The sequence below is a fragment of the Oncorhynchus mykiss genome, chromosome 4 (assembly GCF_013265735.2).
Source record: "Oncorhynchus mykiss isolate Arlee chromosome 4, USDA_OmykA_1.1, whole genome shotgun sequence".
Taxonomy (NCBI): Eukaryota; Metazoa; Chordata; class Actinopteri; order Salmoniformes; family Salmonidae; genus Oncorhynchus; species Oncorhynchus mykiss.
Genome location: NC_048568.1, coordinates 22,621,259 through 22,634,353, shown reverse-complemented (window position 1 = coordinate 22,634,353; position 13,095 = coordinate 22,621,259).

Genomic DNA, 13,095 nt, shown 5'->3' with positions numbered 1-13,095 from the left:
GCACAAATCTGGCCTTTATGGAAGAGTGGCAAGAAGAAAGCCATTTCTTAAAGATATCCATAAAAAGTGTAGTTTAAAGTTTGCCACAAGCCACCTGGGAGACACACCAAACATGTGGAAGAAGGTGCTCTGGTCAGATGAAACCAAAATTGAACTTTTTGGCAACAATGCAAAACGTTATGTTTGGCGTAAAAGCAACACAGCTCAACACACCATCCCCACTGTCAAACATGGTGGTGGCAGCATCATGGTTTGGGCCTGCTTTTCTTCAGCAGGGACAGGGAAGATGGTTAAAATTGATGGGAAGATGGATGGAGCCAAATACAGGACCATTCTGGAAGAAAACCTGATGGAGTCTGCAAAAGACCTGAGACTGGGATGGAGATTTGTCTTCCAACAAGACAATGATCCAAAACATAAAGCAAAATCTACAATGGAATGGTTCAAAAATAAACATATCCAGGTGTTAGAATGGCCAAGTCAAAGTCCAGACCTGAATCCAATCGAGAATCTGTGGAAAGAACTGAAAACTGCTGTTCACAAATGTTCTGTTATGCACGTGAGTGAGGACCCAAAAGCGGTTTAACAAAAACACAGTCCTTTAATGTCAAAACACAGGTAAGACATAGATCCTCTTCAAATCCACTACGATGGCAAAATAAACAACCCGCAGAGAGGGCGACAAATTAAACATAAAGTCCTTCTGAATATCACAGACGAGTTCCCCTTCTAGCAGCAGAGGAGAATAGCTGGGTTAGAGTCCCCGTCTAGCAGCAGAGGAGAATAGCTGGGTTGTAGAGGACAGAGGTACCTGATCACACGTAGCCTAAGATGAACAGGCAGATTCCGACAGGACAGGACAAGGTTGAAGCAAACAAGACAATAGTTTGGTTCTGGCATGAGAAACTCAAACGAGAATCTGACAAAGACAGAAGCAGGAACAGAGAGAGAAATAGAGACCTAATCAGAGGGAAAAAAGGGAACAGGTGGGAAAAGGGTGAACGAGGTAGTTAGAGAAGATGAGGAGCAGCTGGGGGAAGGAGAGGGAGAGAAGGTAACCTAATACGACCAGCAGAGGGAGACGGAGTGAAGAGAAAGAACAGGAACAAGACATAATATGACAATACATGACAGTACCCCCCCCCACTCACCGAGCGCCTCCTGGCGCACTCGAGGAGGAAACCTGGTGGCAACGGAGGAAATCATCGATCAGCGAACGGTCCAGCACATCCCGAGAGGGAACCCAACTCCTTTCCTCAGGACCGTACCCCTCCCAATCCACTAGGTACTGATGACCACGGCCCCGAGGACGCATGTCCAAAATCTTACGGACCCTGTAGATAGGTGCGCCCTCGACAAGGATGGGGGGGGAGGGAAGACGAGCGGGGGCGCGAAGAACGGGCTTAACACAGGAGACATGGAAGACCGGGTGGACGCGACGAAGATATCGCGGAAGAAGAAGTCGCACTGCGACAGGATTAATGATCTGAGAAATACGGAACGGACCAATGAACCGCGGGGTCAACTTGCGAGAAGCTGTCTTAAGGGGAAGGTTCTGAGTGGAGAGCCAAACTCTCTGACCGCGACAATATCTAGGACTCTTAGTTCTACGCTTATTAGCGGCTCTCACAGTCTGCGCCCTATAACGGCAAAGTGCAGACCTGACCCTCTTCCAGGTGCGCTCGCAACGTTGGACAAAAGCCTGAGCGGAGGGGACGCTGGACTCGGCGAACTGAGACGAGAACAGCGGAGGCTGGTACCCGAGGCTACTCTGAAAAGGAGATAGCCCGGTCGCAGACGAAGGAAGCGAGTTGTGGGCGTATTCTGCCCAGGGGAGCTGTTCTGACCAAGACGCAGGGTTACGAAAAGAAAGACTGCGTAAGATGCGACCAATAGTCTGATTGGCCCGTTCTGCTTGACCGTTAGACTGGGGGTGAAAGCCGGAAGAGAGACTGACGGAAGCCCCAATCAAACAGCAAAACTCCCTCCAAAATTGAGACGTGAATTGCGGACCCCTGTCCGAAACGACGTCTGACGGAAGGCCATGAATTCTGAAAACATTCTCGATGATGATTTGTGCCGTTTCTTTAGCAGAAGGGAGCTTAGCAAGGGGAATAAAATGAGCCGCCTTAGAGAACCTATCGACAACCGTAAGAATAACAGTCTTCCCCGCTGACGAAGGCAGTCCGGTGATAAAATCTAAGGCGATGTGAGACCACGGTCGAGAGGGAATGGGAAGCGGTCTGAGACGGCCGGCAGGAGGGGAGTTACCGGACTTAGTCTGCGCGCAGACCGAACAAGCAGCCACGAAACGACGCGTGTCATGCTCCCGGGTGGGCCACCAAAAACGCTGGCGAATGGAAGCAAGCGTACCCCGAAAGCCGGGGTGGCCGGCTAACTTGGCAGAGTGAGCCCACTGAAGAACGGCCAGACGAGTAGGAACGGGAACGAAAAAAGGTTTCTAGGACAAGCGCGCGGCGACGGAGTGTGAGTGAGTGCTTGCTTTACCTGCCTCTCAATTCCCCAGACAGTCAACCCGACAACACGCCCCTCAGGGAGAATCCCCTCGGGGTCAGTGGAGGCTACTGAAGAACTGAAGAGACGAGATAAAGCATCAGGCTTGGTGTTCTTAGAGTCCGGACGATAAGAAATCACGAACTCGAAACGAGCGAAAAACAGCGCCCAACGAGCCTGACGCGCATTAAGTCGTTTGGCAGATCGGATGTACTCAAGGTTCCTATGGTCAGTCCAAACGACAAAAGGAACGGTCGCCCCCTCCAACCACTGTCGCCATTCGCCTAGGGCTAAGCGGATGGCGAGCAGTTCGCGGTTTCCCACATCATAGTTACGTTCCGACGGCGACAGGCGATGAGAAAAATACGCGCAAGGGTGAACCTTGTCGTCAGAGAGGGAGCGCTGAGAAAGAATGGCTCCCACGCCCACCTCTGACGCGTCAACCTCGACAACGAACTGTCTAGAGACGTCAGGTGTAACAAGGATAGGTGCGGATGTAAAACGATTCTTGAGGAGATCAAAAGCTCCCTGGGCGGAAACGGACCACTTAAAGCACGTCTTGACAGAAGTAAGGGCTGTGAGAGGAGCTGCCACCTGACCGAAATTACGGATGAAACGACGATAGAAATTCGCGAAGCCGAGAAAGCGCTGCAGCTCGACGCGTGACTTAGGGACGGGCCAATCAATGACAGCTTGGACCTTAGCGGGATCCATCTTAATGCCTTCAGCGGAAATAACAGAACCGAGAAATGTGACGGAGGAGGCATGAAAAGTGCACTTCTCAGCCTTCACAAAAAGACAATTCTCTAAAAGGCGCTGGAGGACACGTCGAACGTGCTGAACATGAATCTGGAGTGACGGTGAAAAAATCAGGATATCGTCAAGGTAAACGAAAACAAAGATGTTCAGCATGTCTCTCAGGACGTCATTGACTAATGCCTGAAAGACAGCTGGAGCGTTAGCGAGGCCGAAAGGAAGAACCCGGTATTCAAAGTGCCCTAACGGAGTGTTAAACGCCGTCTTCCACTCCTCCCCCTCCCTGATGCGCACGAGATGGTAAGCGTTACGAAGGTCCAACTTAGTGAAAAACCTGGCTCCCTGCAGGATCTCGAAGGCTGAAGACATAAGAGGAAGCGGATAACGATTCTTCACTGTTATGTCATTCAGCCCTCGATAATCTATGCAGGGGCGCAGGGACCCGTCCTTCTTCTTAACAAAAAAAAACCCCGCTCCGGCGGGAGAGGAGGAGGGGACTATGGTACCGGCGTCAAGAGCTACAGACAAATAATCTTCGAGAGCCTTACGTTCGGGAGCCGACAGAGAGTATAGTCTACCCCGGGGGGGAGTGGTTCCCGGAAGGAGATCAATACTACAATCATACGACCGGTGTGGAGGAAGAGAGGTGGCCCTGGACCGACTGAACACCGTGCGCAGATCGTGATATTCCTCCGGCACCCCTGTCAAATCACCAGGCTCCTCCTGTGAAGAAGAGACAGAGGAAACAGGAGGGATAGCAGACATTAAACATTTCACATGACAAGAGACGTTCCAGGAGAGGATAGAATTACTAGACCAATTAATAGAAGGATTATGACAAACTAGCCAGGGATGGCCCAAAACAACAGGTGTAAAAGGTGAACGAAAAATTAAAAAAGAAAGGGTTTCGCTATGATTACCAGAGACAGTGAGGGTTAAAGGTAGCATCTCATGCTGAATCCTGGGGAGAGGACTACCATCCAAAGCGAACAAGGCCGTGGGCTCCCTTAACTGTCTGAGAGGAATGTCATGTTCCCGAGCCCAGGTCTCGTCCATAAAACAGCCCTCCGCCCCAGAGTCTATCAAGGCACTGCAGGAAGCTGACGAACCGGTCCAGCGTAGATGGACCGACAAGGTAGTGCAGGATCTTGAAGGAGAGACCAGAGTAGCAGCGCTCACCAGTAGCCCTCCGCTTACTGATGAGCTCTGGCTTTTACTGGACATGAAGTGACAAAATGACCAGCGGAACCGCAATAGAGACAGAGGCGGTTGGTGATTCTCCGTTCCCTCTCCTTAGTCGAGATGCGGATACCCCCCAGCTGCATAGGCTCAGCACCCGAGCCGGCGGAGGAAGATGGTAGTGATGCGGAGAGGGGGGCAACGGAGAACGCAAGCTCCTTTCCACGAGCTCGGTGACGAAGATCAACCCGTCGCTCTATGCGAATAGCGAGTTCAATCAAGGAATCCACGCTGGAAGGAACCTCCCGGGAGAGAATCTCATCCTTTACCTCCGCGCGGAGACCCTCCAGAAAACGAGCGAGCAAAGCCGGCTCGTTCCAGTCACTGGAGGCAGCAAGAGTGCGAAACTCAATAGAGTAATCTGTTATGGATCGATTACCTTGACATAGGCAAGACAGTACCCTGGAAGCTTCCTCTCCAAAAACAGAACGATCAAAAACCCGTATCATCTCCTCCTTAAAGTCCTGATACTGGTTAGTACACTCAGCCCTCGCCTCCCAGATTACCGTGCCCCACTCACGAGCCCGTCCAGTAAGGAGAGATATGACGTAGGCGATACGAGCTGTGCTCCTGGAGTAAGTGTTGGGCTGGAGAGAAAACACAATATCACACTGGGTGAGGAACGAGCGGCATTCAGTGGGCTCCCCAGAGTAACACGGCGGGTTATTGATTCTGGGCTCCGGAGATTCGAAAGCCCTGGAAGTGGCCGGTGGATCGAGGCGGAGATGGTGAATCTGTTCTGTGAGGTTGGAGACTTGGGCGGCCAGGGTCTCAACGGCATGTCGAGCAGCAGACAATTCCTGCTCGTGTCTGCCTAGCATCGCTCCCTGGATCTCGACGGCTGAGTGGAGAGGATCCGAAGTCGCTGGGTCCATTCTTGGTCAGATTCTTCTGTTATGCACGTGAGTGAGGACCCAAAAGCGGTTTAACAAAAACAGAGTCCTTTAATGTCAAAACACAGGTAAGACATAGATCCTCTTCAAATCCACTACGATGGCAAAATAAACAACCCGCAGAGAGGGCGACAAATGAAACATAAAGTCCTTCTGAATATCACAGACGAGTTCCCCTTCTAGCAGCAGAGGAGAATAGCTGGGTTAGAGTCCCCTTCTAGCAGCAGAGGAGAATAGCTGGGTTGTAGAGGACAGAGGTACCTGATCACACGTAGCCTAAGATGAACAGGCAGATTCCGACAGGACAGGACAAGGTTGAAGCAAACAAGACGATAGTTTGGTTCTGGCATGAGAAACTCAAACGAGAATCTGACAAAGACAGAAGCAGGAACAGAGAGAGAAATAGAGACCTAATCAGAGGGAAAAAAGGGAACAGGTGGGAAAAGGGTGAACGAGGTAGTTAGAGAAGATTAGGAGCAGCTGGGGGAAGGAGAGGGAGAGAAGGTAACCTAATACGACCAGCAGAGGGAGACGGAGTGAAGAGAAAGAACAGGAACAAGACATAATATGACAATACATGACATGTTCTCCATCCAACCTCACTGAGCTCGAGCTGTTTTGCAAGGAGGAATGGGAAAAAAATTCAGTCTCTCGATGTGCAAAACTGATAGAGACATACCCCAAGCGACTTACAGCTGTAATCGCAGCAAAAGGTGGCGCTACAAAGTATTAACTTAAGGGGGCTGAATAATTTTGCACGCCCAATTTTTCAGTTTTTGATTTGTTAAAAAAGTTTGAAATATCCAATAAATGTCGTTCCACTTCATGATTGTGTCCCACTAGTTGTTGATTCTTCACAAAAAAATACAGTTTTATATCTTTATGTTTGAAGCCTGAAATGTGGCAAAAGGTCACAAAGTTCAAGGGGGCCGAATACTTTCGCAAGGCACTGTATGTCACACCCTGAACTGTTTCACATGTCTTTGTGCTTGTCTCCACCCCCCTCCAGGTGTCGCCCGTCTTTCCCATTTTGACCATTCTGCCTGCCTTGAACCTGAGCTTGCCTGCCGTTCTGTAGCTTTTCACCCCATCCTGGATTATTGACCTCTGCCTGCCCTGACCCCGAGACTGCCTGCCGTTCTGTACCTTTCAGACTCTGATCTGGATTATTGACCTCTGCCTGCCCTGACCCCGAGACTGCCTGCCGTTCTGTACCTTTCAGACTCTGATCTGGATTATTGACCTCTGCCTGCCCTGACCCCGAGACTGCCTGCCGTTCTGTACCTTTCAGACTCTGATCTGGATTATTGACCTCTGCCTGCCCTGACCCCGAGACTGCTTGCCGTTCTGTACCTTACGGACTCTGATCTTGATTACTGACTTTTGCCTCCACTTGACCTGTCGTTTTGCCTGCCGTTCTGTACTTTACGGACTCTGATCTGGATTATTGACCTCTGCCTGCCCTGACCCCGAGACTGCTTGCCGTTCTGTACCTTACGGACTCTGATCTTGATTACTGACTTCTGCCTGCACTTGACCTGTCGTTTTGCCTGCCCCCTGTGATTGTAAGAAACGTTTGTTTCTTTGACACCGTCTGCATCTGGAACTTTTCCTGAAACTTGATAATATACAGTGTTGTAATGATGCGCATGTAACGGAGTGCGTACTGACAGCAGAGAAGTCAGGTGCAGGAGAGCGAAAACTGATTTACAACGGTGTCGTTTCATAAACATAAAAAACACAGTAAACAGAACAATCAATGAATGGGTCAAACAAAAGCCGGTATCCACCAGCATAACGTACACAAGCACTACATGAAACAATTCCGGACAAGGACATGGGGGAAACAGAGGGTTAAATACACAACATGTATTGGATGGAATTGAAACCAGGTGTGTGGTGTGGGAAGACAAGACAAAACCAATGGAAAATGAAAGGTGGATCGGCGATGGCTAGAAGGCCGGTGACGTCGGTCGTCGAACGCAGCCTGAACTAGGAGAGGGACCGACTTCGGCGGAAGTTGTGATAGCGCAAATAGTTCAAGTACAAAAGGAAAAACAAATTAACCTCAATATGGGTAGTATTTACACTGGTGGTGTTCTTCACTGGTTGCCCTTTTCTTGTGGCAACAGGTCACAAGTCTTGTTGCTGTGATTGCCCACTGTGGTATTTCATCCAATAGATATGCGAGTTTATCAAAATTGGATTTGTTTTCAAATTATTTGTGGGTCTGTGTAATCTGAGGGAAATATGTGTCTCTAATATGGTCATACATTTGGCAGCTCAGTTTCCACCTCATTTTGTGGGCAGTGTCCACATTTTATATGCCACTGTGTACTCTCTGTTTAGGGCCAAATAACATTATTGTTTGCTGTTACTTTTGTTAATTCTTTCCAATGTGTCAAGTAATTATCTTTTTGTTTTCTCATGATTTGGTTGGGTTTAATTGTTTTGCTGTCCTGGGGCTTTGCGGGTTTTGCTCTGAATGCATTATTTGGTGTTTTACATTGTATTGTCAGGTCGCAATTGTAAATGAGAACTTGTTCTCAACTTGCCTACCTGGTTAAATAAAGGTGCGAAAAAATAATAATAGTACATTGAGGATATTTTTGCAGAATTCTGCATGCTGTCTCAATTTGCTGTGGAAGTTAGCTGTGGCACTGATGTTGAGGCTGAGGTATGTATAGTTTTTTTTTGCTCTAGGGCAACAGTGTTTAGATGGAATTTTTATTTGTGGTCCTGGCAACTAGACCTTTTTTGTAACACTATTATTTTTTGTCTTACTGAGATTTACTGTCAGGGCTCAGGTCTGACATCTGTGCAGAAGATCTAGGTGCTGCTCTCACCTCCCCCTCTCTTTCTCTTCTTCTTCTTCTTCTTCTTCTTCTCTCTTGCTCTCTCTTTCTCAAATTCAAAACGTTTTGTCAGTAAAGCATCACTGTATACGATATACATTGTATTAAAATAATACATAATAGTAATATGAAATAGTGATAATAAAAGTAATTATAAAAAATAAATAGAAATCTCTCTCTCACTCTCTATTTCTCTCTCTGTCTCCAAATTTCTTCCCCCCTCTCCCTCTCCCTCTCTCTCTGTTTCTCTCTAACTCTCCTTTTCTCTCTCGCTCTCTCTCTCTGTTTCTCTTTCTCTCTCTGTTTCTCTCTCTCTTTCACTCTCCCGCTCTCTCTCTCTGTGTGTTTCTCTCTCTCTCTCTCTGTTTCTCTCTTTCTCTGTTTCACTGTGGAAATGTGGGTAAGTACCCGCCTAAGCCCAGTCCACACAGGCAGTTCTGATCATGAAATATTATTTAAGTAAGACAGTGCCGCGCTAAGCCTGTTCAACATTTTATTCAGCAAGGCTCTTTTACTACTCGTGCTGTTTTTGAGGAGGCTATCTATACAATCCAATCCTCTGTCTGTACTTTCCATTTAGAGAACAGGAACAGAAATAAACCTGCAACAAATCCAGTTATAAACAGCTATTGTAGGCCTACCATCTGCAGGGATCTGAGCCCCAGAGGAACTACTTCATGTTTAAATTAGAATGAAACCTGAGGCAAGAATCACACCTGGAGCACGGATTCAACACAGACATTTTGTGTCAAGCCCAAACGGCAGTGGAGAAAAGGGTAATATAGATATTATGAGCAGTAATTACTCCTCCTCCTAAAGATTTGTTCCTTTAACTCCCACACTCCCTTACAGGTATTGACATGAACATAACCAGGGCTATAACAATAGGATATCATTTGAGTAATAGTCAAGGGTGAACGAGTATGATGCATCCCAGAAAATAGAAGAGGCCTATAGGCATGAACCGATACTGTGTGTCGAAAAGCTACATGTACATGTCAAGAAGGTATTTACAACCATGGATGAACTTGCCAGACTGGATATGGGCCTAGTAGCCATCCGTGAGATCCTTTTACTGTTGCTGAACTACTGTTTATGCATTGGCTACACACAATGATTGGCTGGCAAAAGGATTTCATCACTGCTTTGCATTTAAGGCCAACACAAGGAGGAGCATAAATACGGACTCATGCTATACATTATATGGCTCATTTTCATAAAGGAGCCTTGACAAGCAAAGGAGGATCTTCTTAGCGATCCATGGCTCTGCCTGTGTCTAATACACAAGTCTACTCTGACTCATGTGTTGGACGACAGATACTTGAAATACTGGACTATAGTCAAATACATTTGATCAGCTAACTGAAGCACAAGTAAACTGAAATTGGTTTCAGTGTTTTCTGAGTTGCCTGAGGCAAGAAGTCAAGAAGTCAATAATACAACGGATTTTCCCCAGAAGGTTAAGAAATACTTACTATTCTTGTAACAATCGTTTATAATAATATCATTATTTTAAGTAATCATGTTCTTATCATGAGATACAGTTGAAGTCGGAAGTTTACATACACTTAGGTTGGAGTCATTAAAACTAATTTAAACTCGTTTTTCAACCACTCCACAAATTTCTTGTTAACAAATTATAGTTTTGGCAAGTCAGTTAGGACATCTACTTTGTTCATGACACAAGTCATTTTTCCAACAATTGTTTACAGACAGATTATTTTACTTATAATTCACTGTATCACAATTCCAGTGGGTGAGAAGTTTACATACACCAAGTTGACTGTGCCTTTATTAAACAGCTTGGAAAATTCCAGAAAATGATGTCATGGCTTTAGAAGCTTCTGATAGGCTAATTGACATCATTTGAGTCAATTGGAGGTGTACCTGTGGATGTATTTCAAGGCCTACCTTCAAACTCACTGCCTCTTTGCTTGACATCATGGGAAAATCAAAAGAAATCAGCCAGGACCTCAGAAGAAAAAAAATTGTAGACCTCCACAATGGTTAATCCTTGGGAGCAATTACCTGAAGGTACCACGTTCATCTGTACAAACAATAGAACGAAAGTATAAACACCATGGGACCACGCAGCCATCATACCGCACAGGAAGGAGACGCGCTCTGTCTTCTAGAGATGAACATACTTTGGTGCAAAATGTGCTAATCAATCCCAGAACAACAGCAAAGGACCTTGTGAAGATGCTGGAGAAAACTGGTACAAAAGTATCTATATCCACAGTAAAAATGAGTCCTATATTCCTACCCCCCCCCCCAAAGGTGCGGACTCCCGGCCGCACACCTAAACCCATAGGGGAGGGTCTGGGTGGGCGTCTGTCCACGGTGGCGGCTCTGGCGCGGGACGTGGACCCCACTCCAACACAGTCTTAGTCCGCTTACTTCGCATCCTTAGATTGGCGACCCTCGCCGCCGACCTTGGCCTACTAACCTTAACCAAGGGCCCCACTGGACTGAGGGGCAGCTCCGGACTGAGAGACAGCTCCGGACTGAGAGACAGCTCGGGACTGAGGGGTAGCTCGGGACTGAGGGGTAGCTCGGGACTGAGGGGTAGCTCAAGACTGAGGGGTAGCTCAAGACTGAGGGGTAGCTCAAGACTGAGGGGTAGCTCAAGACTGAGGGGTAGCTCAGGACTGAGGGGTAGCTCAGGACTGAGAGGAAGCTCAGGCAGGTTGATGGCTCTGGCCGATCCTGGCAGACTGGCGGTACTGGCAGATCCTGGCAGACTGGCGACTCTGTCGGATCCTGGCTGACTGGTGACTCTGGCGGATCCTGGCTGACTGGCGACTGGTGACTCTGGCGGATCCTGGCTGACGGGAGACTCTGGCTGCTCCATGCTGACGGGAGACTCTGGCTGCTCCATGCTGACGGGAGACTCTGGCTGCTCCATGACAGACGGGAGACTCTGGCTGCTCCATGACAGACGGGAGACTCTGGCGGCTCCATGACAGACGGGAGACTCTGGCGGCTCCATGACAGACGGGAGACTCTGGCGGCTCCATGACAGACGGGAGACTCTGGCGGCTCCATGACAGACGGGAGACTCTGGCGGCTCCATGACAGACGGGAGACTCTGGCGGCTCATGACAGACGGGAGACTCTGGCGGCTCATGACAGACGGGAGACTCTGGCGGCTCATGACAGACGGGAGACTCTGGCGGCTCATGACAGACGGGAGACTGGCGGCTCATGACAGACGGGAGACTCTGGCGGCTCATGACAGACGGGAGACTCTGGCGGCTCATGACAGACGGGAGACTCTGGCGGCTCATGACAGACGGGAGACTCTGGCGGCTCATGACAGACGGGAGACTCTGGCGGCTCATGACAGACGGGAGACTCTGGCGGCTCATGACAGACGGGAGACTCTGGCGGCTCATGACAGATGGGAAACTCTGGCTGCTTATGACAGACGGGAGACTCTGGCGGCTCATGACAGACGGGAGACTCTGGCGGCTCATGACAGACGGGAGACTCCGGCAGCGCTGGCGAGGAGGAAGGCTCCGGCAGCGCTGGACAGGCGGGAGACTCCGGCAGCGCTGGAGAGGAGGAAGGCTCTGGCAGCGCTGGACAGGCGGGAGGCTCCGGCAGCGCTGGAGAGGAGGAAGGCTCTGGCAGGCGAGGCGCACTGTAGGCCTGATGCGTGGTGCTGGCACTGGTGGTACTGGGCCGAGGACACGCACAGGAAGCCTGGTGCGGGGAGCTGCCACCGGAGGGCTGGTGCGTGGAGGTGGTACTGGATAGACCGGACCGTGCAGGCGCACTGGAGCTCTTGAGCACAGAGCCTGCCCAACCTTACCTGGTTGAATGCTCCCGGTCGCCCTGCCAGTGCGGCGAGGTGGAATAGCCCGCACTGGGCTATGCAGGCGAACCGGGGACACCGTGCGCAAGGCTGGTGCCATGTAAGCCGGCCGGTGCCATGTAAGCCGGCCCAAGGAGACGCACTGGAGACCAGATGCGTAGAGCCGGCTTCATGACACTTGGCTCGATGCCCACTCTAGCCCGGCCGATACGAGGAGCTGGTATGTACCGCACATGGCTATGCACCCGCACTGGAGACACCGTGCGCACCACAGCATTACACGGTGCCTGCCCGGTCTCTCTAGCCCCCCAGTAAGCACAGGAAGTTGGCGCAGGTCTCCTACCTGGCTTCGCCATACTCTCTGTGTGCCCCCCCCCAATAATTTATTTTCGGGGCTGACTCTCGGGCTTCCATCCACGCCGCCGTGTTCGTCTCTCCAACTCCATTCTCCTATAACCCTCCTCGCAGGGTCGACCGCCTGTCTATTTCCTCCCAAGTCCTATAGTCCTGACTTCGCTGCTCCTGCTGCCTCTGCCTGTCACCACACCGCTTGGTCCTGTTGTGGTGGGTGATTCTGTTACGGTTTTCTTCCGATGAAGGAGAGGAGGACCAAAATTCAGCGTGGTTATTCATAAACATCTTTAATAAAGATGAAAATACGAACACTATACAAAAACAATAAACGTGAAAAACCGAAACAGCCCTATCTGGTGCAACAAACACAGAGACAGGAACAATCACCCACAAAACACTCAAAGAATATGGCTGCCTAAATATGGTTCCCAATCAGAGACAACGATAAACACCTGCTTCTGATTGAGAACCACTCCAGGCAACCATAGACTTTCCTAGACTACTTCACTAACCACAATCCCATTACCTACAAAAAAAACCTAGATAAAACACACCACATAAATACCCATGTCACACCCTGGCCTGACCAAAATAATAAAGAAAACACAAAACACTAAGACCAGGGCGTGACACAAAATTCACCCAACTTATTGTGGGAAGCTTG